Source organism: Rhinoderma darwinii, chromosome 7, assembly GCF_050947455.1.
Source record: "Rhinoderma darwinii isolate aRhiDar2 chromosome 7, aRhiDar2.hap1, whole genome shotgun sequence".
In the NCBI taxonomy this organism is placed as follows: Eukaryota; Metazoa; Chordata; class Amphibia; order Anura; family Rhinodermatidae; genus Rhinoderma; species Rhinoderma darwinii.
Genome location: NC_134693.1, coordinates 6,510,688 through 6,538,143, shown reverse-complemented (window position 1 = coordinate 6,538,143; position 27,456 = coordinate 6,510,688). Strand labels below are relative to the sequence as shown.

General features: G+C 42.4%; 1 long non-coding RNA gene across 1 annotated transcript; it reads left to right on the top strand.

Moving 5' to 3' along the window:
- Positions 1-4,898: 4,898 nt before the first annotated feature.
- Positions 4,899-21,380, top strand: LOC142657567 (uncharacterized). Its single transcript, XR_012849943.1, has 3 exons — positions 4,899-4,941; positions 13,115-13,278; positions 21,303-21,380. It is a non-coding gene; the product is annotated as an uncharacterized LOC142657567 (long non-coding RNA).
- The last annotated feature ends 6,076 nt before the right edge of the window (positions 21,381-27,456 follow it).

Genomic DNA, 27,456 nt, shown 5'->3' with positions numbered 1-27,456 from the left:
ACAACCACAACACCAACAACCGGGTCAACAACCACAACACCAACAACCGGTTCAACAACCACAGCAGCAACAACCAGATCAACAACCACGACACCAACAACCGGATCAACAACCACAGCAGCAACAACCAGATCAACAACCACAACACCAACAACCGGATCAACAACCACAGCAGCAACAACCACATCAACATCCACAACACCAACAACTAGATCAACAACCACAGCAGCAACAACCACAACACCAACAACCAGATCAACAACCACAACAGCAACAACCACAGCCGCAGCTGGTAACACTGTTTGATACATTATAATTGTAAAAGACCAGATTAATTATAAAGTTCAGATGTTTATTATAGTATTACATATTGTGCTGTAGTTAGATCAGGCTAGTTTAAAGCAGCTCTGAATACAACACAAATTTACAGTTTATATATTTTTCCTGTACTGATCCTGAGTTATATCCTGTATTATACTCCAGAGCTGCACTCACTATTCTGCTGGTGGAGTCACTGTGTACATACATTACATTACTTATCCTGTACTGATCCTGAGTTACATCCTGTATTATACTCCAGAGCTGCACTCACTATTCTGCTGGTGGAGTCACTGTGTACATACATTACATTACTTATCCTGTACTGATCCTGAGTTACATTGTGTATTAAACTCCAGAGCTGCACTCACTATTCTGCTGGTGGAGTCACTGTGTACATACATTACATTACTTATCCTGTACTGATCCTGAGTTACATCCTGTATTATACTCCAGAGCTGCACTCACTATTCTGCTGGTGGAGTCACTGTGTACATACATTACATTACTTATCCTGTACTGATCCTGAGTTACATCCTGTATTATACTCCAGAGCTGCAGTCACTATTCTGCTGGTGGAGTCACTGTGTACATACATTACATTACTTATCCTGTACTGATCCTGAGTTACATTGTGTATTAAACTCCAGAACTGCACTCACTATTCTTCTGGTGGAGTCACTGTGTACATACATTACATTACTTATCCTGAGTTATATCCTGTATTATACTCCAGAGCTGCACTCACTATTCTGCTGGTGGAGTCACTGTGTACATACATTACATTACTTATCCTGTACTGATCCCGAGTTACATCCTGTATTATACTCCAGAGCTGCACTCACTATTCTGCTGGTGGAGTCACTGTGTACATACATTACATTACTTATCCTGTACTGATCCTGAGTTACATTGTGTATTAAACTCCAGAGCTGCACTCACTATTCTTCTGCTGGAGTCACTGTGTACATACATAACATTACTGCAATTCTGCAGGTTGTTCTTAAAAACAGTCAGCGAGCTTGTCAACAAACACCCCTTTAGCAGTTTAGCTGAGCTCCTTTAAGGGAGTTTTTTTTTGTATAATGTATTGTGTAAAAACAATACTTCCCACAATACAAATCAACAGAACAAGCTGTGCAGACACTGAACAAGCAGGGGATGCTGGGAGATTTCTCATTTTAAGCAAAATTGTGGGTACTGTGATGCTATATGTAAAAGGAGTTAGCAAAGCAAAACGTAATTTAGGAATGTTTCCCCATTTTACTTCCTTAGCAGGTTCTGGAGGAAGCTCCTTCCCTGTGTACGCCAGGGTTATACTTGGATTATTTGCGGCAGTGTTTGTCGTAGGTGCTATAATTATCTATTTGGTAAGTAAACAATTGTCTATTTGGTAAGTAAACAATTATTATTAAAGAAGTTTTCCAGCCCCATGAAATCTCTTACAATCCCGTTCCTCTCGACATGTGATCGCTGCATGTTTGTATCGGTGACGTCAGTAGGGTTGACGCATCACCGCTAGTCAGTAATTGGCTGCAGCAGTCACATTCTGCGAGAAGTCATTGCTAGAGCCATGTAAATGAAGACCGGCGGGGCACCAGAGAAGTGTCGGCACGGGAGCGGCAGGGGATCGGTAAGGTATTACTACTTTTGTTATTTTATACCATTATCAGCTGTTTGTAAAATATTTCATGGGGCTGGAAAGACATTTAAGTCGACTGTGTGCAATATTGCAGAATATTCACGTCCCGCAGTCCTCATATCTTATTATTGAGGGCAGTTTTCTATTATTTGTGTTGTATGTCACATTAGGTTATAGTTTTTGGTCCCCGAGTTGTATGACGATCCACATTTATTCTAATCCCATCATCATATGTTACATAGCAGCCGGCTGCCCCAATATTCACAGACAGCCCCAGGTTTCCAGAATGACCTTAAATTCTGCAAAATTCTAATTTTCGGCTATTTTCGAGGCCAGTGGTCGACTAATCCCAGCAGCCAAGTAGACTTTATTGCTGCTTCTCCAGATTTTAAAGGGTCCTCCTAGACCTGTCCATTAAAGAGGCTCTGTCACCAGATTTTGCAACCCCTATCTGCTATTGCAGCAGATCGGCGCTGCAATGTAGATTACAGTAACGTTTTTATTTTTAAAAAACGAGCATTTTTGGCCAAGTTATGACCATTTTTGTATTTATGCAAATGAGGCTTGCAAAAGTCCAAGTGGGCGTGTATTATGTGCGTACATCGGGGCGTTTTTACTACTTTTACTAGCTGGGCTTTCTGACGAGAAGTATCATCCACTTCTCTTCACAACGCCCAGCTTCTGGCAGTGCAGATCTGTGACGTCACTCACAGGTCCTGCATCGTGACGGACGAGCGAGGACACATCGGCACCAGAGGCTACAGATGATTCTGCAGCAGCTTCGGCGTTTGCAGGTAAATCGATGTAGCTACTTACTTGCAAACGTCGATGCTGCTGCAGAATCATCTGAAGCCTCTGGTGCCGATGTGTCCTCGCTCGTCCGACACGATGCAAGACCTGTGAGTGACGTCACAGATCTGCACTGCCAGAAGCTGGGCGTTGTGAAGAGAAGTGGATGATACTTCTCATCAGAACGCCCAGCTAGTAAAAGTAGTAAACACGCCCCGATGTACGCACATAATACACGCCCACTTGTACTTTTACTTTTAAACACGCCCAGTTGTACTTTTGCAAGCCTCATTTGCATAAATACAAAAATGGTCATAACTTGGCCAAAAATGCTCGTTTTTTAAAAATAAAAACGTTACTGTAATCTACATTGCAGCGCCGATCTGCTGCAATAGCAGATAGGGGCTGCAAAATCTGGTGACAGAGCCTCTTTAATCTATGACCACTGAGCGTCTGAGACCCTAAACCCCCATCGTTCAGCAGAATAATCGACCCTTCATGGTTTATCCAGACACGCTGCGCACCGACCCATTCACTTGAGGGCGTTGTGAGCTTCTTCGTTCTGCTGATAAATCTGTCTTCAGTAAGTTCCCCCACGTGAGGGCAGCCAAAATTTTATCATGCAAGTCTATGACTGTTGCAAAAAGGGCAGCAGGGGATTTGCAGATCAAAAAAACCGCGCTCCAACCCTTATAATGATAAATTGTGAAATGGACCAGCAAATAATTTCGGAGCTGCTTAGATCTAAAAAAGAGCAATTAATATGTATATAAAATATGTGTATCATTAGAGTATCTTTCTTTTATAGGTATCGTACGCAAATCGGTAAGGTCCGTATGCTGTAGGATCAGGAGGTGACTGTATGGGTGAGTATATAAAACATCCAGCAATCTGTAGGGTATGTTCCCATGTGCGGGGTTTTCAGAAACGCCAACTCTATGGAAAATTGATAGTTCCAGTTTATAAGTGGGTGTAAGTGGCATTTATATTCTATTATATTCTAAGATTGATAGAAAGGATTAGGATAAAAGTAACGGCCACTGGCAAATGCTCAAACTCAGAAGACGTGTGGGGCGGCACTGCATAAGGGGAAGTATCGTGCTCATTGCAAATAGTGATTCCAGCTTGTGAATAATCAAAGAATTATGTGAGCTGTGTATGAAACTCTTATTTGTATATTGGTATTATTTGGGTTCTTTTACGTGGGCACTGTATGGCAATATTACTTGGTTGTTTTATGGTATTATTTGAACACTGATCTGTGGTATTATTTGGATACTTCATGGTGACATTGTTTGGGCTTTGTGTAATGGTATATTTACCTTATAGTTATTTTGGCACTGTATGGCGGTATTACTTGGGCTCCTTATGTTATTTTCACACTGTTTGGGCTTGGTGTGGTGGTATTATTTAGGCTCTTTATGGTATAGTTTGGGCACTGTATGATGGTATTATTTGGGCTTTGCGTGTTGGTATTATTTAGGGTTTTTATAATATTGCCATATGGGCACTGTAAGGTGATTTTACTTGGGTGCTTTATGGTATAGTTTGGGCACTGTATGATGGTATTATTTGCACAATGTATGGCGCTATTGTTTTAGCTTTGTGTGGTGGTATTATTTAGGCTCTTTATGGTATTGTTATTTGGGCACTGCAAGGTGATTTTACTTGGGTGCTTTATGGTATTATTTGGGCACTGTATGATGGTATTTGCACACTGTTTGGTGGTATTGTTTGGTCCATGGTAAATGATCACTCATAAAACTTATATAATTGTCTTACAGAGCCTAAGAGTCTCATCCTGATGAAACCACATGCTCCAAACCCATTCCGGATCTTGAACAAGAGCCCGGATTACAAAACATCAGTCTAATCTAACATCAGAGAAGCAACTAGACAACCAGCAGGAACAACAAAAGAACTCAGAACTGCATGGGATACAATTTATAGAATCTCTCCAGTCATTACATCATTTTAAACTGATAACCCCAATATAGGGGGACCAATGACGACTGAGCCTAAAAACTGTAGAAGGGAAATGTATAGTTGATATATATTTTTTTATTTTAGCCATGTCCCATGGTTCATTATTTCCAATTGACATTTATAAAAAAAAATCTTTACTGTTGTGGGTGGAGCCTAATTGTCACATGACTGTGTGCACCTACCAACTGACATCTGGTTAAGGAAAGGTAATTAACATATAGTGAATGCATATTAGCTGGCCTGGGAAAAATATTGTGTAGATGACCGCCACAAGTTGCTACAATGTAGACACTATACTGTAACAGTGAGCACCAATAACAGATACAGTCGGGGAGCACATACACACTATGGGATGTTTTATCTTTGACCGGAGTATCCCCTTAGGCCTCATGCACATGACCATATTTTCATCAATCCATAAATACTGTACGTAAATACGGATCCTTAGTCATCCGTAACGGTATCCGCAAATACGGTCTGTAATGTATCCGTATTTGATCCGTATTTACGGATCGGTAAAAAAGAGGGAGGCTGCAAATGATGTCACCGACATGTTGCATAGCAACGCTTCCGTAAATACGGACGGTTTACGGATGCACATTCGTAGCCGTCTGTATTTACAGAAGCGCTCATAGGCTTCTATGGGAGAGTCCGTGCCGTAATTACAGACAAGAATAGGACGGGTTCTATCATTTTTTCAACACGGACATCGAACCGTAAATATACTGAATGGTGTCCGTGGCCAATAGAAATGAATGGATCCGCAATTACGGGAGAAATATACGGTCGTTTGCCTGGGGCCTTAAGGTGGCGAGAAGTGCAGAAAAGAAGGCAGAATCACATAACCCGTCATATTCTGATCATTATTTTATCTCTGTTTTACATATTATATTTAATCCACCTCTTATTTCACAGAATCAGTGTTATTCATTTATAGAAATGTTATATCTCATTGTACAACGTATCGATTGTTTAATTATTCATAATGTAATAAATTGGAAATCCCTTCTTTTCGCAGTAATCAGTACAATCAAATGATCATGAACATCGGGGAAAAATAATAAAAAAGCGAAAAGTAGACAATAAATGATTATGGACTTGAATCGATACCTGATCTAGTTTCGCACTATTTTTTAGGGGATGGAGGGGCAGATATATTATTATCATCAATGAGATGTTTTCATGTTACAATTACTGGGGGAAAGCAGCACATATTAGATGCACACTTTTTTTTGGGGGGGTGGGGGGATTAGGGGGAATTCTCCAAATCACTACCAGAGGAGATAGGGCAGTCTGACATTACTGGTATTGGTGGTCTGGGGGGGACCACCGTATTAGTATTGTGAGGGAATGAAATCCCAAACAGTATAAGGGAGAGACGCCCTCCCACATTACTATTTGGGCTATGAGGGGTTTCTACATTATTAATGGTGAGGGGCAGTTACCATTACTATTACTAAGGGAAAGGGCATTTCCTACTCTAGTATTAGAGGGAGGGGGGACACAAGTGCCATATAAAGTAAGTACCCCTACATCCAGAGACAGTACTGGCCCCTACATCCAGAGACAGTACTGGCCCTACATCCAGAGACAGCACTGGCCCTACATCCAGAGACAGCACTGGCCCTACATCCAGAGACAGCACTGGCCCCTACATCCAGAGACAGAACTGGCCCCTACATCCAGAGACAGCACTGGCCCCTACATCCAGAGACAGCACTGGCCCCTACATCCGGAGACAGTACTGGCCCTACATCCAGAGACAGTACTGGCCCCTACATCCAGGGACAGTACTGGCCCTACATCCAGAGACAGTACTGGCCCCTACATCCGGAGACAGTACTGGCCCTACATCCAGAGACAGTACTGGCCCCTACATCCAGGGACAGTACTGGCCCTACATCCAGAGACAGTACTGGCCCCTACATCCAGAGACAGCACTGGCCCCTACATCCGGAGACAGTACTGGCCCTACATCCAGAGACAGTACTGGCCCTACATCCAGAGACAGTACTGGCCCCTACATCCGGAGACAGTACTGGCCCTACATCCAGAGACAGCACTGGCCCCTACATTCGGAGACAGTACTGGCCCTACATCCAGAGACAGTACTGACCCCTATATCCAGAGACAGTACTGGCCCTACATCCAGAGACAGTACTGGCCCCTATATCCAGAGACAGTACTGGCCCCTACATCCAGAGACAGTACTGGCCCCTACATCCAGAGACAGTACTGGCCCCTACATCCAGAGACAGTACTGGCCCTACATCCAGAGACAGTACTGGCTCACCCCCTTCTTTTCTCTCCTTTGGAGAATAGCCCAGTGGGACCAGTGGGTAACACTGTACATGGTATACGAGGAGGAGGATAACCTAGACCCTCGCTTTCTCTAGACCCCATGGCAACTGAGTTAATCTTAAAAATTGTCTGAAACAACAGAGCAAGAAAAGGGTTTTGGTATACAGCAGTAGCACTCAATGCCAAGAAGAAGCAACAAAAGCAAATTAAAAAAAAAACAGATAAAGAACTGTGGTCCAAATATAAATATAATACTGAAAATTGGGACATTCTATTAATTCCAAGACCTAGACAATGGACATCATTTACGTGTAGAGGAAAGGCACCAACGTCATCAATTTAGTAAAGAGTTCTTTAAAATAAGAGCAGTTCAACTTTGTAATGTCTTACCACAGGAGATAATACTGGTGAATAGTTGTGGATCCATAAGTCCGGATAACACACGGATGCACAACAAGGGTTTTTTATGGACCAGTGGTTTTGTGGACCGCAAAAGCAATACGGTTGTGTGCCTAAAACTATTAAGTGGAACTAGGGAAATGATCACCCTGCTCTTGTAGAGTCGAGCAAAACTGCTACAATCGTCCGTAATTGTTTCCAATAGAAAGTAACCGATTAAATATCCCCCGTCCACACATATGTATTTTGGATCTCTATTAGATAGGGTGCTCAGCAGTTTCCGTCAGTGCCATAGAATGTGAATGATGCAGCAGGGCTCATGCCCGACCTGTGATTCGTTCATCGCCTTCTGGCATTGGGCTTGCGACTGGGCGGGGACGAGAGATACGGGACCACTGTTCTGGCGATCAGTGCGGGTCCCAACGGTCGGACCTTCACCAAACTAACAGTTATCACCTATCCAGTGAAATGGTGATAATTGATTGTGACCTGAATACCCCTTTCATGACACATTCCCTGCTGTTGTACATGTGGCTGTAGCGGATCTTTCTCTGTACCAGTGTGAGGGCAGCATGTTCCAGGTCCGCTCTACTATTAACCCAAACAGCACAAAATAATATTGTGGTAATGACTAATAGAGCTTAATAAAGAATAGAGAGCATTCATAGTTGTATATCTGCTGTATTAAGGAGGGAAACGGTCATGGCGCGGGGTGTGGACCCACTGGGCCGTACCGCTTAGCAGGATAGCAGCTGGCCAAGCAGGTACAATGCAATGTCTAGAGTCCAGAAAGGGTACCTGAGGCAATGTAGACAGTAGCGGTGGATTCAGGCTATGATGAGGCTCCGGCAGTAGACAGACACCCGGCGGGGTGTGACACAATAGATGCAGCGGAGGGCAAAACACGACTCCAACTCTTGAAGGCACATTAGCATGGTAGCACGGGATACAGGGTACAGGCTGCAGGAACGGGTAACACCGGGAACTGGAAAACACTAGGAATCCATTTGCAAGGACAAACTTAAGGTAACACAACAACGCTCAGGCAATGATCGAGGGGGCAGAGCCCCTATTATAGTCCAGAAGCATTCTGGGCTAATTGCAGCTATTCTGCAAATGCCCTTTAAGGCCGTGCACGCGCGGGTCCTGCGGGTGACAGTGTCCGGACCAGGAAGTGAGTGCCAGCGTCACCCAGGCGGGAGATCCAAAGAGCCCTAAGACACAACACCATCCATGAGTTTCACTGAAAAACTAATAATTAAATGTTTATGACACTTAAATCCAATGTGCATAATAATTTGGAATACGGTGTATACAGCACCAGAACCAAGCTCAGAACATATATACAGCACCAGAACCAAGCTCAACACATATGTACAACACCACAACCAAGCTCATACATATATACATCCCCAGAACCAAGCTCAGTACATAAATACAGCACCAGAACCAAGCTCAGTACATAAATACAGCACCAGAACCAAGCTCAGAACATATATATAGAACCAGAACCAAGCTCTTTGCGTAAATACAGCACCAGCACAAATACAGATCAATTTAGTGCAACCCCTGCCGTATAGGTTTGTATAGCGTAGAACTACAGCTCCCAGCATGGCCCGAACAATGGTAAGGATATGCAGGGAGATGCTGTTTCACAAAAAAAAAATCATACCACCATCATCTCGCTGCAGATCATACAGTGACTACTGATTACAAGCAGAATAAACATTTACATTAAGTGACTCACTGGTGTTCAGAGTTTAGTTGTTCTTTTTATATTTTCTTCTCCATCCGGTCCAGACCTCTATAACGACTTCTCCCGGCCATGTCTCATTTCTGCAGTTTTCCGCTCAGATGTATTCAGCTTCTCACTTTTCAAACATTTCTGCTCCTATAAACGAAGATAAAATTCTTATGGTGCCATACACTACACCTCTAATTATAATAGTTTCATACACTGTGTCCACCACACACACAACGTTCCCTGTAGATAGTGCCTTCATGGAGCCCCCTGTAGACTGTGCCCTACATATAGGCCCCCTGTAGATATTGGCCCACATATAGGCCCCTGTAGATAGCGCTCTACATATAACCCCCTTGTAGATAGTGCCCCACATATAGCCCCCCCGTAGATAGCGTCCCACATATAGCCTCCACTGTAGATTGTGCCCCATATATAGCTCCCCTTGTATATAGTGCCACATATATAGCCCCCCTGTAGATAGAGTCCCACATATAGCCCGCCTGTAGGTAATGCCCCACATATAGCGCCCCCTGTATATAGTGCCCTACGTATAGCTCTCCTGTAGATAATGCCACTCACACTTTTAAGTGGAAAAAAACAACTTTACATACTCACCTTGATCCCGTTCCCGCGCCGTCCTGCGTCATCGCACCGCATGCGTTGTTAAAAAGCACTGATTAGTAGGGCAGAATGACTTGCCCGGACAATCAGCGCCTTTCAACAACTGAAACGGCGATAGAATCGTTGAAAGGCGCTGATTGGCGGAGCAAGTCATTCTGTCCTGCCAATCAGTGTCAATGTAAGGTGCTGAATGGTCGGGCACGGAGATTCAGCACTTATGCATGTATTTGTACCTGCCTCCTATAGACGCAGGTACAATCAGCGCAGGAGGGGGTGGCGGTAGCTGGTTTCAGTGGCGCCACCTGAGGCACGATGCTCATCTTGCCTCATGGACGGTGCGGCCCAGCGGACAGCATTACACATAACAAGATTAGATACAGGGCCTATCGAACAGTATCATACTCACACATGATATGCTTAGATACAGGGCCCGGCAGACAGTATCACACATGTTAGTCTTAAATACAGGGCCCAGCAGACAGTATCACACATGTTAGGCTTAGATACAGGGCCCAGCAGACAGTATCACACATGATAGGCTTAGATACAGGGCCCAGCAGACAGTATCACACATGTTAGGCTTAGATACAGGGCCCAGCAGACAGTATCATACATGATAGGCTTAGATACAGGGCCCCGCAGACAGTATCACACATGTTAGGCTTAGATACAGGGCCCAGCAGACAGTATCACACATGTTAGGCTTAGATACAGGGCCCAGCAGACAGTATTCCTCTTCCACTCCGGGCCCAGCGTGGGTCTTAACTCCATTCAGCGTCACGACATTGTGTGCGGCGCACATAACGTTGTGGCGTTGAATGGCTTCACAACTCAGCGCTGCGCCCGGAGCAGGGGATCTTGTCATTTATTACATAGGTCCCAGTTACTACAGTAACAGTGGATAGACGCGGTGTGGGGGGCAGTCGGTCCCACTGGCTTCGGGGCACGGTCACATTTTTTCTGACCCAACCTATAAGTAGAATGGGACCACCACCTATCAGATATTTATAGCAAATATGTATTTTGTTGGAAACCCCTTTAAATATACAGAGTATCACAGACGTCAAGAGATCAGCCGCTTAGCGGCGCACATGAGTGTTGGGGGGGGGGGCAGTCAAAGCTTCGCTATGGTGCCCTGTAACGCATGTATCTGCCCCGGCCTCTCGCGTGCCTTACATACTTACATATTGCACATGTAGATTAAAACAGAGACAAGGTGCAGCAATAATTAACATTGCATTAAACACAAATTAATCCTCTCATCATATTAGATCAGATGCCAACCTGCCAGAAAGTGAGATTATGTGGGACGTTCTCCTCATCATTATTCATCCCTCTGTATAAGTACACGTCCATGCTGCTGGAAAGTGAGAACCCCCCTTCCCCTGTCCTCTTCATGGCAGTGGACCCCCCTGTAAGTCATCCGTGTGCCCTAATAGGGTCCAATATGCTGGATTGGAGGAAAACCGGTCGGTGTATGGCGGCTGTAGATCACACGGCTTAATGGGGTTGGGATCCTGTGATATCAAACTTTGATAAAAGTTGCGGCCGCCCCCAGATGTTACACACTCGAAATGTTTCGCTGACGTCTGGGGTCCGGATCGAGCCGTGACCGGTGGTGGGTTTCCTCTTCGCCACTTGCAGCCCGGTTGTGTACCTGTAAAATCCTCAGGTGAACCTGTCTAGCAGCACGTGTTCTTCTTGGTGTGGCGTAAGAATCTCGTATTCTCTAATAGCCGTTCATTTAGATTTTATTTCTCTTGTTAAATCAGAGTCGCTGACAAATTCTTGTTAATGTAACGTAGGGGGAGGGGAGGTTTGTATTAATGCGGAAATTATTTTCTTTTATATGAGTGAGACCTAAAGCAGATTGCCATAAACAGTTTGATTATTTTTTAGGACATGCAATTTTTTGGGGAATCTCTGTTGCATTTCACGTCAATGGTTAAAAATCCCGCAACAGGGAAAACCAAATGTAAAAAAAAGGTCCCAATTTTTTATTGTTTCCCAAAGTTCTACTTTCTAAAAATTGAACCCACGTATTTCAAAAGTGTCATCATTGAAGGCATCAAGTTAAAGCTCGGTTCGTTTATTGACAGACGTTGCGACAAATTTATGAATGCGTGCGTCTTCACTGTCATGACCTTACACACTGGCTAAAATTACAAAACTTAATCCATGTGGGGTAGAGATACTTTTTTTCTGAATTTTTTCTAAAAGTTGCATCTCATTTAGGGTGCAGTCACACGTGCAAAATTCACGTGAAGGACTGTTCGCAATGGCCGCCAGCAGACTTCTGTCTGCCGCAAATGTGATCGTCCAGGTTGGAAAATTTTGGCAAAACTTTTTTTTAAAACTGACTCCCTGATCGCCCATGTTTTGTCTATCCTGTAGCTGCTGGGATCATTCGTATAAACGATCGCACAGACGATGCAGCCATCACTATCTTAGGTGTACGGCCAGCTTAAGGCTAGAATCACACAGGCTGTTTTGATGCAGTTTTTGGTGCAGTTTTGGATGCAGTTTTTTTTTGTCCAAAACCCATATTAGATAAAAATGGAAGGGAAAGTATAGAGGAAAGACTGATAGATACATCTCCTCTCTTTTGTATCCACTCCAGGCTTTAGCTTCAAAAACTGTATCAAAAACATAATTTTGGGAAATTCACCTAAATCCCGGCCAAGCACTAAGCCACACCTACTTTTCACTCCACTTTCACACGTTAGAGAAAAACGGAGCACAGATACATATTTACGTGTGGTGTCTAAGAATCTTTCATTCCGTTATAGTCACCCACAATTTTACAGTTTAAAGTTAAAATAAATTTCTATAAAAAAAATCAGAGTCACTTGGTAAATTCTCCATTTTTACAGCTGGGATCTCCAGTACCCCCTGCTGGTTCAGTGTCTGCACAGATGTGTTGTCTTTACACCAACCATTATACAGTAATCTGATGTAGAAAAACCTAACTGCCCCCCATCCCCTACATTTTAGGAGTTTAGCTCGGCTGATAGAGGGGTTTAGAACAGTTTGGAGGGGGACGTCCGGAGGGAAGGGCCATTCATCCGCTGGGTTGTGTCGATACTTTGATGGAAAACTGTATAAAATGCCAATTTTTTGCTAATTTACAAATGCAGATGAGTATTTAAAGAAATATAAACGGAGTTCTTGAAATGTTTTTTATTAGGAGTCTGTGACACAATGACCTTCATTGCACAGTTCCAGAATACACCTGTCATGCCTCACATTCTTCTCTATTACTCACGTGAGCACATTAAAATGGACTATTAACCAACATAAGATCATCCCTCTAGGAGCCCTGTGCCATCACTGGAGGGGAATGTGCTGCCCTTACCTGGTGGCATCAGTCACCACCTGGTCCAACCCCCTTTATAAGAGACACTGCCATCTGTAATGCCTGTCACTCAGCTGTATCTGCGGAGAGAGGACTATCCTGGGAAAACACAGAGAGGGGCAGGTAAGTGGCCGCAGAAGAACGTTCACTCATATGAAAAGTAAAAGGATTTTTTTTTTATTCTTAAAGTGGTATGCCCATCGCAGGATATGGCATGAATGTCTGTTAGATGCAGGTCCCACCTAGTTTTGCGGGAAAAGATTCAGTATGACTTATTATTCTATTTTTAGTTTATTTTATTCATTCATTCTGCTTTTTCTGGGCTTAGGAGTCCAGTGGGCGGTCTCATTCAATGATTGACAGTCTATCCTGTAAGAGTGGGCATGTAGAGATAGCTGTCAATCACTGAGTAGGACCGCCCACTGGACTCCTGAGCCCAGAATAAGAAGATTGAATGAATAAAATACAAGTTATACTGAATGTTTCCCCAAAAAACTATGTATCAGTCTCTTCAGCTCCTCCTGCTCTATAACATGCGGCCTGCAGAGGCAAATGCATTTTCAATGTGACAGGTTCACTTTAAGGTAAAAAAAGGAAACAATATCTAAAATAGACTGAAACTGATGGCAAAATAATAATTTTTGCATCTCTTGATTAAGATCCATCCACTGATTTTTTGTCGTTGTTGCATAAAATGTATCAGAGCACTGGTTTGGACAAGATCTATAGGTGACTTGAAGATTATAATGGATTATGGTGGATGGGGGTGAAGGCTGAGGGTCACGCTCATGTTATATTAAGAATTTAATGGAAATAATAGACAGCAGATAAAACAATTTTAACTCCTGGCAAAATGGTTTTCCTTAGTAGTTCAGAAGATCTCATGATGCATTTTCATGGCCTCTATTTGTATCAGCTAAAATAAATTGTTATATGACTTACAAATTGTATTTTTTTAAATTAATGTAAGGATTGTTTGACGTGGACTTTTGTGGGTATCACTTTGGAGGAAACAAAAGACATGGATCTGAGAGATCCGCTCTCAATGTAGTGAGGGAGTCGTATGTAGCAAAATACTGGAGGTAAAACCTGTTTTTTTTTGTTATCCCTGGTTCTCCCAACCGTTTGTTAAAGCTACAGCTGGATCGCAGAAGCCAGGAGAAGCGTGCTGCTCACTTGGTTCCATTCTGCATTCAATTGTATCTGTGTGTCACACAATTATATTGAGGGGGCACAGTGTGTGGCGGTATTATATTCAGAGGGCACAGTGTGTAGTGGTATTATATTCAGGGAGCACAGTGTGTAGCAGTATTATATTCAGGGGGCACAGTGTGTAGTGGTATTATATTCAGAGGGCACAGTGTGTAGTGGTATTATATTCAGAGGGCACAGTGTGTAGTGGTATTATATTCAGGGAGCACAGTGTGTAGCAGTATTATATTCAGGGGGCAGAGTGTGTAGCGGTATTATATTCAGGGAGCACAGTGTGTAGCAGTATTATATTCAGAGGGCACAGTGTGTAGTGGTATTATATTCAGAGGGCACAGTGTGTAGTGGTATTATATTCAGGGAGCACAGTGTGTAGCAGTATTATATTCAGGGGGCAGAGTGTGTAGCGGTATTATATTCAGGGGGCAGAGTGTGTAGCAGTATTATATTCAGGGGGCACAGTGTGTAGCAGTATTTTATTCAGGGGGCACTGTGTGTAGCTGTATTACATTCAGGGGGCATAGTGTGTAGCAGTATTATATTCTGAGGGCACAGTGTGTAGCAGTATTACAATCAGTTGGCACAGTGTGTAGCAGTATTACATTCAGTTGGCACAGTGTGTAGCAGTATTACAGTCAGTTGGCACAGTGTGTAGCAGTATTACATTCAGTTGGCACAGTGTGTAGCAGTATTACATTCAGTTGGCACAGTGTGTAGCAGTGTTATATTTAGTTTTACACAATGTGTGGCGGCATTGTATTTAGGGTTCAAAGTGTATGGTGCTATTATATTCAGGGGCATAGTCTGTAGCAGAATTATATTAGGGGCACAGTGTGTGGCAGTATTACCTTCAGGGGCATAGTGTATATTGTAACTATTTCAGGGGCCCAGTGTATGACAATATGAGGAGTTTGTGTGGCTATAGATGGGGAGAATGTTCTGGGCCGCAAACTCTGCAGAGATGGGTTGTGTTCAGGAGAAGTCATCATGGCAGCTTGGAGCGGATGGAAAAGAAAAAAGGAAAATTATCCCAATCAAAGAAGATGTAACCTGTGAGTAACTGAATCTAACTTTTTATTCTGCCTCTGATTGCTTTGGATCCATTCTGTAACAACTGAAAAGATCTGCAGAGTGAAGAGTACTTTTCTTGTTTGTGAAACGAAAACTTCCACCATATCCTTAACATAAATCAGGCCATACTGAGCTTGGGTCTGGTATTGTATTTATGTACTGCGCTTGGTTGTGTTGAAGTATATATGTACTGAGCTTTGGTCTGGTGCTGTATATATGTACTGAGCTTGATTCTGGTGCTGTATATATGCGCTGATCTTGTTCCTGATGCTGTATATATGTACTGAGCTTTGTTCTGGTGCTGAATATATGTACTGAGCTTGATTTTGGTTCTGTATATATGCACTGATCTTGATTCTGGTGCTGTATATATGTACTGAGCTTTGCTCTGGTGCTGTATATATGTACTGAGCTTGTTCTGGTGCTGTATATATGTACTGAGCTTTGCTCTGGTGCTGTATATATGTACTGAGCTTGTTCTGGTGCTGTATATATGTACTGAGCTTTGTGCTGGTGCTGTATATATGCACTTTGCTTGGTTCTGGTACTAATGATTCTAGAATATTAATATGAAATGACTGTTACATACAATAATTTAGAGTCCACATTAATATATTGGGAATTTGGAATATTGTCATTATTTAATTTGATTATTAAAGAAGGAATAATCTTCTGCGGCACCCTGCGGTGGTGTCTTTGTCCTCCAAGCAGAAACCGTTTATTAAGAATTTAACATTGTCTTTTGGGGAACAATGCCTTACGGGGGCCGTGGCTGGGAGTCACAAGGTCAATGATAGACCCCTAGAGGTTTGTTTGAGACTGCCCCTGACACTCCATGTCTGGCCCGAATGACCCTGTATTATTCTAGAAATCCTTCTGTATTTCTAGAATTCAACTTTCAATGTTGTTCTACGAGATTACTTTATTTATTGCCTGGTTTTATTGTGACATTGCACCCCAAGATTGCATATTATCCTTTGTAATATTTGGCTTCTACCCAGCTGCTATTTTATCTCAGTTCATCATTTTCCTTGTGTGAACTATTCATGGTTCCCCACTATGGATCATCCCTCAATAGTGAAAGAGATAATTGAAAAAATGGAAAAGGAAGGATCTTATAAGGCGCTGCTGCGTGGAAATTGGGCAGGTATAATCCCAACAGGACGCAGCCAGATCAAAAATGTATTTTGTTGAGCATTTTTGATCTGGCTGCGTCCTGTTGGGATTATACCTGCCCAATTTCCACGCAGCAGCACCTTATAAGATCCTTCCTTTTCCATTTTTTCAATTATCTTGTCAAGCGGTGACCTTCTGGTTAGCCGGTCTGGATCTTGGCAGCAGCACCTGTGGATTACCCTTGTGACTAACTTCTCAATATTTGTTTCCACACAATTATTAGGTGAGCATGGTATGTTACTATCCTTAGCTTGCCTAACCTGATTGACCTGCACCATGTGGCGCCGTGCTTTTTGCTCTTATTTCCATCAATAGTGAAATAGTATTGGTGTCTCTAGTCATTCAAAGTGGGGGTTGGGGGGGCTATTCCTAGGTCACAGACAGTAGCTGGTAAACTTATAATATAGTAATGGGTTATAGGATAATTATCTGTGAAGGTAGACTTGTATGATTGCAACGGTGGGGGGAACCCAAAAGAAGGGGTCTGCCCTCAAACCACTATACATAGCAAAATATTTAGGGGGGAAGTCTGCAATGTGGGGGAGGCAAGACTGGGCCACACATGGTAAATACTAGTCCTATAGGAAAGTAATGGGTTTGTTTCCAAAAACAGCGGTTAAGCATGCCTTCTTTTAATGTTACCATGAATCCTAAGATTGCACGTAACTTTTTGATATTTTTGGTTTCTACCCGGCTGCTTTTGTATTTTTTGCTTGTCGTGTCCCTTGTGTGACACAGTCAGGACCCCTTTAGAGCCCCTAAGGATGTCCGGCTTCTCTTCTACTATGTTATTACATTATTGATAGATCCCACATTTCTGCATTTTTTGGTTCCCGTGAACAAGTACCCATACAAGTCTACACTGATGGATGACCGATACTATGACTTGTATTTATGGCATTTCTTTATATATTTCTAGAATTATCAATATCAAGTAATCATACAAGCAGAGTCAGACTTTATAACGACACTGGGCAGCCATCTTTCGACTCACCGTCATCCCCTTGACTAATTCAAAAACATCCAATCAATATTCTTAGCCATAGTTTTTAAGGGATGGAGAAACCGATGATGACAAGTGACAACTAACGTTCAGTTTTTTCATCATTTGTCATTTATAGATTAAAAAAAGAACTAAAAAAAAAACAAAAACATAATAACAAAAACAGATTGTGGAGACACAAAAACACATCATTTGGAAAATAAAGTGTATTTACTGCATAAAAGTAGTAAAACATAAGAAAACGATATAAATTTGGTGTCGTTGCAATCGTAATGACCCGTTGAATAAAGTTAGTGTTATTTATACCACACGGTAAACGGCGTAAATTTAGGAAGCAAAAAAGTGTGGCAAAATTGCTGTTTTTTATCTATTCCCCCCCCCCCCAAAAAAGTTAATAAAAGTTGATCAATAAATTATAAGTACCCCAAAATTGTGCTAATAAAAAATACAACTTGTTCCGCAAAAAAAAAAAGATGTTATACAGCTATGTAGACGCAAAAATAAAAAAGTTATAGCTCTTGGAAAGCGACGATGGAAAAACGTAAAAAATAGCTTGGTCATTAAGTGGTTAAGGGAGATAAGCGGCATTCACTGATAGAATAAGATAATGTATTTACATTCCTGGGTCTCAGAGCAATTACCTGGGTCAACATAAACACCCATGATAGTATGTAAATATTAACAGGAAGTTTTCATTGTTCGGTGAGATGACTCAATTAGCAAAAATACTCTCTGTCCTGCTGTTTGTAACCCCAAAAACCCTATGTCTATGCGCATGGAACCTACTTACATTACAGCATAACTCCACCGGAAGTGCAGGTGAGCACAGAATCCTTGTACCCCTCATGTCACACTCACAGGGCGCAGGAAGCTGAGATATGGGGAGCTGTTTGATGAGTTTGTAGAGCTGCTTGGCTTATACTTACCTATTATATTGGAGCTGAGGATTTTCTTTCCATGACAAAATATCAGCTTTGCAGGGTGAAGGAGTATGAGATTTTTCACCCCAAAGACCCAGAAATGTGTCGGCCTTTTATAAGAAATCACCAGTGATCGCCTTGATCCCTCCATGTCACAGCGAAGCCCAGGGAGAAAAATCATGTCTATAGAGTCAGATAGAACCTCACATCTCAGCTTCTTGGACGCCTGTGGGTGTGATATAGGGGGAGTTGATTATTGGGGTCACCCCTGAATATTTTGTTTGTCTTGTAAGAGTTGGAGGAGTAAGAACTCACTATGATGCCGGAGGGGCTGCTCATCTGAATAAAAGGGCGTAAAAAAACGAAACAATACACGTTAATAGATTATTCCAAGAAGACACAAGTGACTCACCAACTAAACACGGCAGTATGGAAGGCACTGACGGATGGAGGCTACGACACGTCACGTCAGGACGATGACTTTCCTGAATGTGATCTATAAACTTCTCATGTTGTGTAAGACATTTATTATTCCCTGACAGCGGCCCCATACAAAATCTGTGCCCATCCCCCACCTACTGGTGTCGTCTCATGAGGCAGAGGGACTTATGGGCCCCCCAAAACCACTAGGGCCTGGGTACGACTGCTAATTCTGCACCCCCCATGGCTATGCTTATGTCTGTAACCCAAGGTATATATTGCCAAATGTCTACCAGTAATCATCTACTGAGGAATACAGCCGGAGCTTTACTGAGAGGGAGCACGGAAGTCTGAATAACAGTGATTATATGCCGGTCAGTGTCATCGGAAAGCTGGGTGATAACCTCTGGGAGATCATAATTAGGCTGAAGAGAATAATAGGCTTCCTTCTAGATAAGACCAAATAACTAATATGTAAATTCTAAGGAACAAGATACCTGGTTCAATGTCTTCTGCTATATATACTTATATATATATACAGCACACTGCGAACACTAATGCCACCTAAGCCACTAAATATAAATAAATATGCATTACTGCTAAATCTACTTACAATAGGGAGGTTCTTAGCGCACATTTTGATCAAATTGTGTGAGCCCACCTGCCACGACAAGGTTACCTCTATGAGGTGGAAATCTACGCTGCACATACACCCTGAACTGGGACTAAACCTCCATATATATATATACACTGTGTGCACAATTAATAGACAAGTTGTATTTTTGAGGATTCATTTTATTATTGTACAACTACAGAGAAGTCGGTCAATACAAAATGTTAATAAACCTCAAACCTGAATATTTAAGAAAGTAAAAGTGAGGTTTTGGCCTTCTTAGGAGAATATCTATATGTGCAGAATTATTGGGCAACTATTAGGGTACGTACACACGTGGCGGAATTGCTGTTGAGTTGCGCTGTGGACAGTCGGCAGTGGAATTCTCCAGCGGCCGTTTGTTACATTTTTTTCTACACGTTTCGTTTTTAGGAAAGTTAGTTCAGACGTTGCAGAAAATAACTGTGCGGAGATCAGGCTGCGGTGCAGAATTTTCCCTCCGCAGCAGCTCATGACGTTGCGGAGACAAAGCGGAATTTCACTGTGGATTTCAGCCTTTGCAATGCAAAAACTGAAATCTGTGGCGTCCGCTGTGATATCTGCAACGTCTGAATTACCTGTCAAATATGCAAAAGTTGCTGCAAATTCACAAAGAATCTGCAGCAACATTTTCAGCAGAAAAATTCTGCCATGTCTGAACATGGCCTTAGGCTGAGTTTACACTGGGAGGATACGCTGCATAAAAGCACGCAGCGTATCTGCCCTGTGCGCCGCAGGGAATTCCGGGTGAAAAAACGCACAAACCAGTGGTGCAGTTTTTCGCTCAGAATGTCCGCTGCAGAAAACCGCAGCACTACTCCTGGGATGATGATTGATCCCATGTGACTGCCGCTACAGCCTGTGATTGGCCTGTGATTGGCTGCAGCAGTCACGTGGGATGAAACGTCATCCCAGGAGTCTGCACTAGAGTAAGGAACACAGTGATATGTCAGGAGTTTTGATTGGTGGGGGTCCAAGCACTGAGACCGCCACAATCACTAAAACAAGGCGGCAGAAGTGCTCGTGTGAGCGCTCAACCGCTTTGTTTCTGTTCGGCTTTTTCCAGAAAGCTGATGTATCGGAGTACAGGCTCATAGACTTTCTATTGAGTTCGTACACCACTACATTGATTCACGGAAAAAGCTGAAAAGTAACTAAGCGGCTCAGCGCTCACACGAGCGCTTCTGCCGCTTCATTTTATCGATTGGTGGGGGTCACAGTCCTCGGACCCCATCAATCAAAACTTCTGACATATCACTATGACATATCAGAAGTTTTCTGAGAGTTTAGCTACCCTTTAAGGTGCCCCTAGTGGTGGCTGCAGACAGCAGAATCTTATCATGTAACTCTATGGGAGCTCTAAATATCTGTATGCTGATGTAGGGGGTATTTGAAGCTCCATATCAGACATTGGGAGCTAAAAAAAAAGAAATACAAATTTCCATATATCATATAAAGCATTCAATCTGCCAATAATAGTTCAGAAATTAACGAGTTTACAAAGATGTAGAAACTATTTTTTGTATGATTTTATTTTGGGCTGAGTTTTCTCTGACTGTCCTGGATCTTTGATCATTCAGCAATTGTCTAATTCTATTAATTCTGCATGAGAGATTTTACTATAATTTCAAGAAAAAGTCTTCTCCCACGTGTGCTATGAATAACGTATAGTGAAGACGTGTTCCTTTCTCCGCAGACTGTGACTGGGGCTACGGCACCGGCCGCAGGATGGACAGACATATGTGCCTGTGGCTGAGCCTAATGATTCTGGCAGGTAAGACGCAGATATTGGCAGAACCGCTGCTTATTAATATGGAAATATTTCTTGGTATGGGGAAATACAAATACATTATTAAAGGCACAGCAGGTGAGAAAAGGAATTATTTATCTAAAGGGATTAAGCTGCACTTGATTATAATTTTGCAGTGATCTATATAAAGCTCTGACAGTGAGGAAATTACTGATTCATCAGATGTATTACTGTGTACTGTGCCAAGCCTATAATATATATACACTGTAAGTAGTCACTGTGTACATATATAACATTACTTATCTTATCCTAAGTTTCAGCCTATATTAGACTTCAGAGCTGCACTCACTATTCTGCTGGTGGACTCACTGTGTACATACATGGCATTACTTATCCTGTACTGATCCTGAGTTACATCCTGTATTATACTCCAGAGCTGCACTCACTATTCTGCTGGTGGTGTCACTGTGTACATACATGGCATTACTTATCCTGTACTGATCCTGAGTTACATCCTGTATTATACTCCAGAGCTGCACTCACTATTCTGCTGGTGGAGTCACTGTGTACATACATTACTTATCCTGTACTGATCCTGAGTTACATCCTGTATTATACTCCAGAGCTGCATTTAAGTCTGCTGATTGTCATAGAAAGTAGTCTGCAAGCTTGTTCTCCCCCCCCCCCCCCTCCCATGTAATAGTTTCTCTAAGGCCCCTCTAATGCAGTGGGGCAGCTTGTTTTAACCTCATTAGATGACTATACCAGGAACTGTACAAAGATGACACTGCTGGGAGATTTCAGCCCTGAAGTCTATAGAATTTTAAATACAGCCATTGAGTATAATTCCATTAGAGAACATAGACCACTAGAATTTATCAAATCTGCAATGCTTGGCTGCAGAGTGCATATCTCCAATTATTAGTAAAAATGGAATAGATGGATAGACAGATAGATAGATAGATAGATAGATAGATAGATAGATAGATAGATAGATAGATAGATAGATAGATAGATAGATAGATAGATAGATAGATAGATAGATAGATAGATAGATAGATAGATATGAGATAGATAGATAGATAGATAGATAGATAGATAGATAGATAGATAGATAGATAGATAGATAGATAGATAGATAGATAGATAGATGATAGATAGATAGATAGATAGATAGATAGATAGATAGATAGATAGATAGATAGATAGATAGATAGATAGATAGAAGTGGGATAGATAGATAGATAGATAGATAGATAGATAGATAGATAGATAGATAGATAGATAGATAGATAGATAGATAGATAGATAGATAGATAGATAGATAGATAGATAGATAGATAGATATTACATATTATCTGCAATTAAATCCGTTTAGTTATTTACATTTTTGTAATTAAAAAAAGTCTGATTCGTTTATACCTACAGAGTTGCCGACAATTATGTCCATGAATGAGATACTTACATCTACACCAACAATTGCGAAATCATCAGGAACTCCAGCAGCACAAACAACCATTACAAGTAAAATAGCAAATTCTAAAAGTACTACAAGTGGTGAATCATCCCCAACTACAAAATCAGCTACAGCAAACTCAACATCAACAACTGCATCAGCCACAACTACACAAGCTCAACCTCCAGCAACAAACACAACTATAAAAGATAATGTATCAACTGCTGCAGCCACAACTCCAGGATCGGCAATAATGACTACTACGCCTTTGAATAAAGAATTATCAGCTGATTATTCAAATACAAATGCAGCAACATCAACAAACAAGCCGCTCAATTCAACAATCTACACTAGATCTACTACAGAACGCACAACAACAAAACCAAACACAACAGTAAAGATATCAACTGGTGCGAATACATCTTCAAAAACAACACCAAGTTTATCACACAACACCATAGAGCTCACAACAGCAACAAGCGCTCCAACAACTACAGCACCACAAACAAGTACAACAGAAACAAGCTCAAAGGCAAATACTACAAGTGCTGCAAACACATCTTCACCAGCAACAGCAGCTACAGCAATCTCAACATCAACTGCAACAGCAGCTACAGCAATCTCAACATCAAGAATTGCATCACCCACAACAACACAAGCTCAAACTACAGCAACAAACACAACTACACTGGCACAAAGCACAACAACAAAAGAGAAATCATCAACAAAATCTTCAGGATCAGTAGTAACAATTGCTATATCTTCAAATACTGAATCTGTAACTGACAATTCAAGTACAACCACAGAAGAAGCATCAACCAAGTCACACAAGTCCACAGAAACAGCTACCTCTTTACCAGCTACAGCAGCGCAAGCAACAGCAACACAAACAAGTACAGGCACAAAAACTACAGCTGTTGCAAACACATCTTCAGGAATATCGGCACCAACCACTCAATCACTACCAATTACAGAATCATTGACAGCTAGCAAATTGCCAAAGACTTTATCAGTCACTACTACAGAGGAACGAACAAGCAATTCACCCACAACTACAGAGGAACATACAAGCAATAAACCCACAACTACAGCAGTGACAACCTCAACAACTGCATCACCCACAACTACAGAGGAACATACAAGCAATTCACCCACAACTACAGCAGTGACAACCTCGACAACTGCATCACACACAACTACAGAGGAACATACAAGCAATTCACCCACAACTACAGCAGTGACAACCTCAACAACTGCATCACCCACAACTACAGAGGAAAACACAAGCAATTCACCCACAACTACAGCAGTCACAACCTCAACAACTGCATCACCCACAACTACAGAGGAACATACAAGCAATTCACCCACAACTACAGCAGTCACAACCTCAACAACTGCATCACCCACAACTACAGAGGAACATACAAGCAATTCACCCACAACTACAGCAGTCACAACCTCAACAACTGCATTGCCCAAAACTACAGAAGAACATACAAGCAATTCATCCACAACTACAGCAGTGACAACCTCAACAACTGCATCGCCCACAACTACAGAGGAACATACAAACAATTCACGCACAACTACAGCAGTGACAACCTCAACAAGTGCATCACCCACAACTTCAGAGGAACATACAAGCAATTCACCCACAACTATAGCAGTGACAACCTCAACAACTGCATCACCCCCAAATACAGAGGAAAACACAAGCAATTCACCCACAACTACAGAGGTGACAACCTCAACAACTGCATCGACCACAACTACAGAGGAACATACAAGCAATTTACCCACAACTACAGCAGTGACAACCTCAACAACTGCATCACCTACAACTACAGTGGAACGTACAAGCAATTCACCCACAACTAGAGCAGTGACAACCTCAACAACTTCATCACCCACAACTACAGAGGAACACACAAGCAATTCACCAACAACTACAGCAGTGACAACCCCAACAATTGCATCACCCACAACTACAGTGGGACGTACCAGCAATTCATCCACAAATACAGCAGTGACAACCTCAACAACTTCATCACCCACAACTACAGAGGAACACACAAGCAATTCACCCACAACTACAGCAGTGACAACCTCAACAACTGCATCACCAACAACTACAAAGAAACATACAAGCAATGCACCCACAAGTACAGCAGTGACAACCTCAACAACTGCATCGCCCACATCTACAGTGGAAAACACAAGCAATTCACCCACAACTACAGCAGTGACAACCTCAACAACTGCATCACCCACAACTACAGAAGAACATACAAGCAATTCACCCACAACTACAGCAGTGACAACCTCAACAACTGCATCGCCCACAACTACAGAGGAACATACAAGCAATTCACCCACAACTACAGAGGTGACAACCTCAACAACTGAATCACCCACAACTACAGAGAAACATACAAGCAATTCACCCAAAACTACAGCAGTGACAACCTCAACAACTGCATCACCCACAACTACAGAGGAACATAAAAGCAATTCACCCACAACTACAGCAGTGACAACCTCAACAACTGCATTGACCACAACTACAGAGGAACATACAAGCAATTCACCCACAACTACAGCAGTGACAACCTCAACAACTGCATCACCAACAACTACAAAGGAACATACAAGCAATTCACCCACAACTACAGCAGTGACAACCTCAACAACTGCATCACCCACAACTACAGAGAAACATACAAGCAATTCACCCACAACTACAGCAGTGACAACATCAACAACTGCATTACCCACAACTGCAGGGGAACATACAAGCAATTCACACACAACTACAGCAGTGACAACCTCAACAACTGCATCACCAACAACTACAAAGGAAAACACCAGCAATTCAACTACAATTACAGAAGTCACAACATCAACAACTGAATCACCCACAACTTTAGAGGAAAACACAAGCAATTTACCCACAACTACAACAGTCACAATATCAACAACTGCATCGCCCACAACTACAGCAGTGACAACCTCATCAACTGCATCACCCACAACTACAGAGGAACATACAAGCAATTCACCCACAACTACAGCAGTGACAACCTCAACAACTGCATCACCCACAACTACAGAGGAAAACACAAACAATTCACCCACAACTACAGCAGTGACAACCTCAACAAATGCATCATCCATAACTACAGATGAACATACAAGCAATTCACCCACAACTACAGCAGTCACAACCTCAACAACTGCATCACCTACAACTACAGAGGAACATACAAGCAATTCACCCACAACTACAGCAGTGACAACCTCAACAACTGCATCACTTACAACTACAGAGGAAAACACAAGCAATTCACCCACAGCTACAGCAGTCAAAACATTAACAAATGCATCGCCTACAACTACAGAGGAACATACAAGCAATTCACCCACAACTACAGCAGTGACAACCTCAACAACTGCATTGCCCACAACTACAGAGGAACTTACAAGCAATTCACCCACAACTACAGCAGTGACAACCTCAACAACTGCATCGCCCACAACTACAGAGGAACATACAAACAATTCACGCACAACTACAGCAGTGACAACTTCAACAAGTGCATCACCCACAACTTCAGAGGAACATAAAAGCAATTCACCCACAACTATAGCAGTGACAACCTCAACAACTGCATCACCCCCAAATACAGAGGAAAACACAAGTAATTCACCCACAACTACAGAGGTGACAACCTCAACAACTGCATCGACCACAACTACAGAGGAACATACAAGCAATTCACCCAAAACTACAGCAGTGACAACCTCAACAACTGCCTCACCTACAACTACAGTGGAACGTACAAGCAATTCACCCACAACTACAGCAGTGACAACCTCAACAACTTCATCACCCACAACTACAGAGGAACACACAAGCAATTCACCCACAACTACAGCAGTGACAACCTCAACAACTGCATCACCAACAACTACAAAGGAACATACCAGCAATTCACCCACAACTACAGCAGTGACAACCTCAACAACTGCATCACCAACAACTACAAAGGAAAATACAAGCAATTCACCCACAACTACAGCAGTGACAACCTCAACAACTGCATCACCAACAACTGCAGAGGAAAACACAAGCAATTCACCCACAACTACAGCAGTGACAACCTCAACAACTTCATCACCCACAACTACAGAGGAACATACAAGCAATTCAACCACAACTACAGTAATGACAACCTCAACAACTGCATCACCCACAACTACAGAGGAACATACAAGCAATTCAACCACAACTACAGTAATGACAACCTCAACAACTGCATCACCCACAACCACAGAGGAACATACAAGCAATTCACCCACAACTACAGCAGTGACAACCTCAACAACTGCATCGCCCACAACTACAGAGGAACATACAAGCAATTCACCCACAACTACAGCAGTGACAACCTCAACAATTGCATCACCCACAACTACAGTGGGACGTACCAGCAATTCACCCACAACTACAGCAGTGACAACCTCAACAAATTCATCACCCACAACTACAGAGGAACACACAAGCAATTCACCCACAACTACAGCAGTGACAACCTCAACAACTGCATCACCAACAACTACAATGAAACATACAAGCAATTC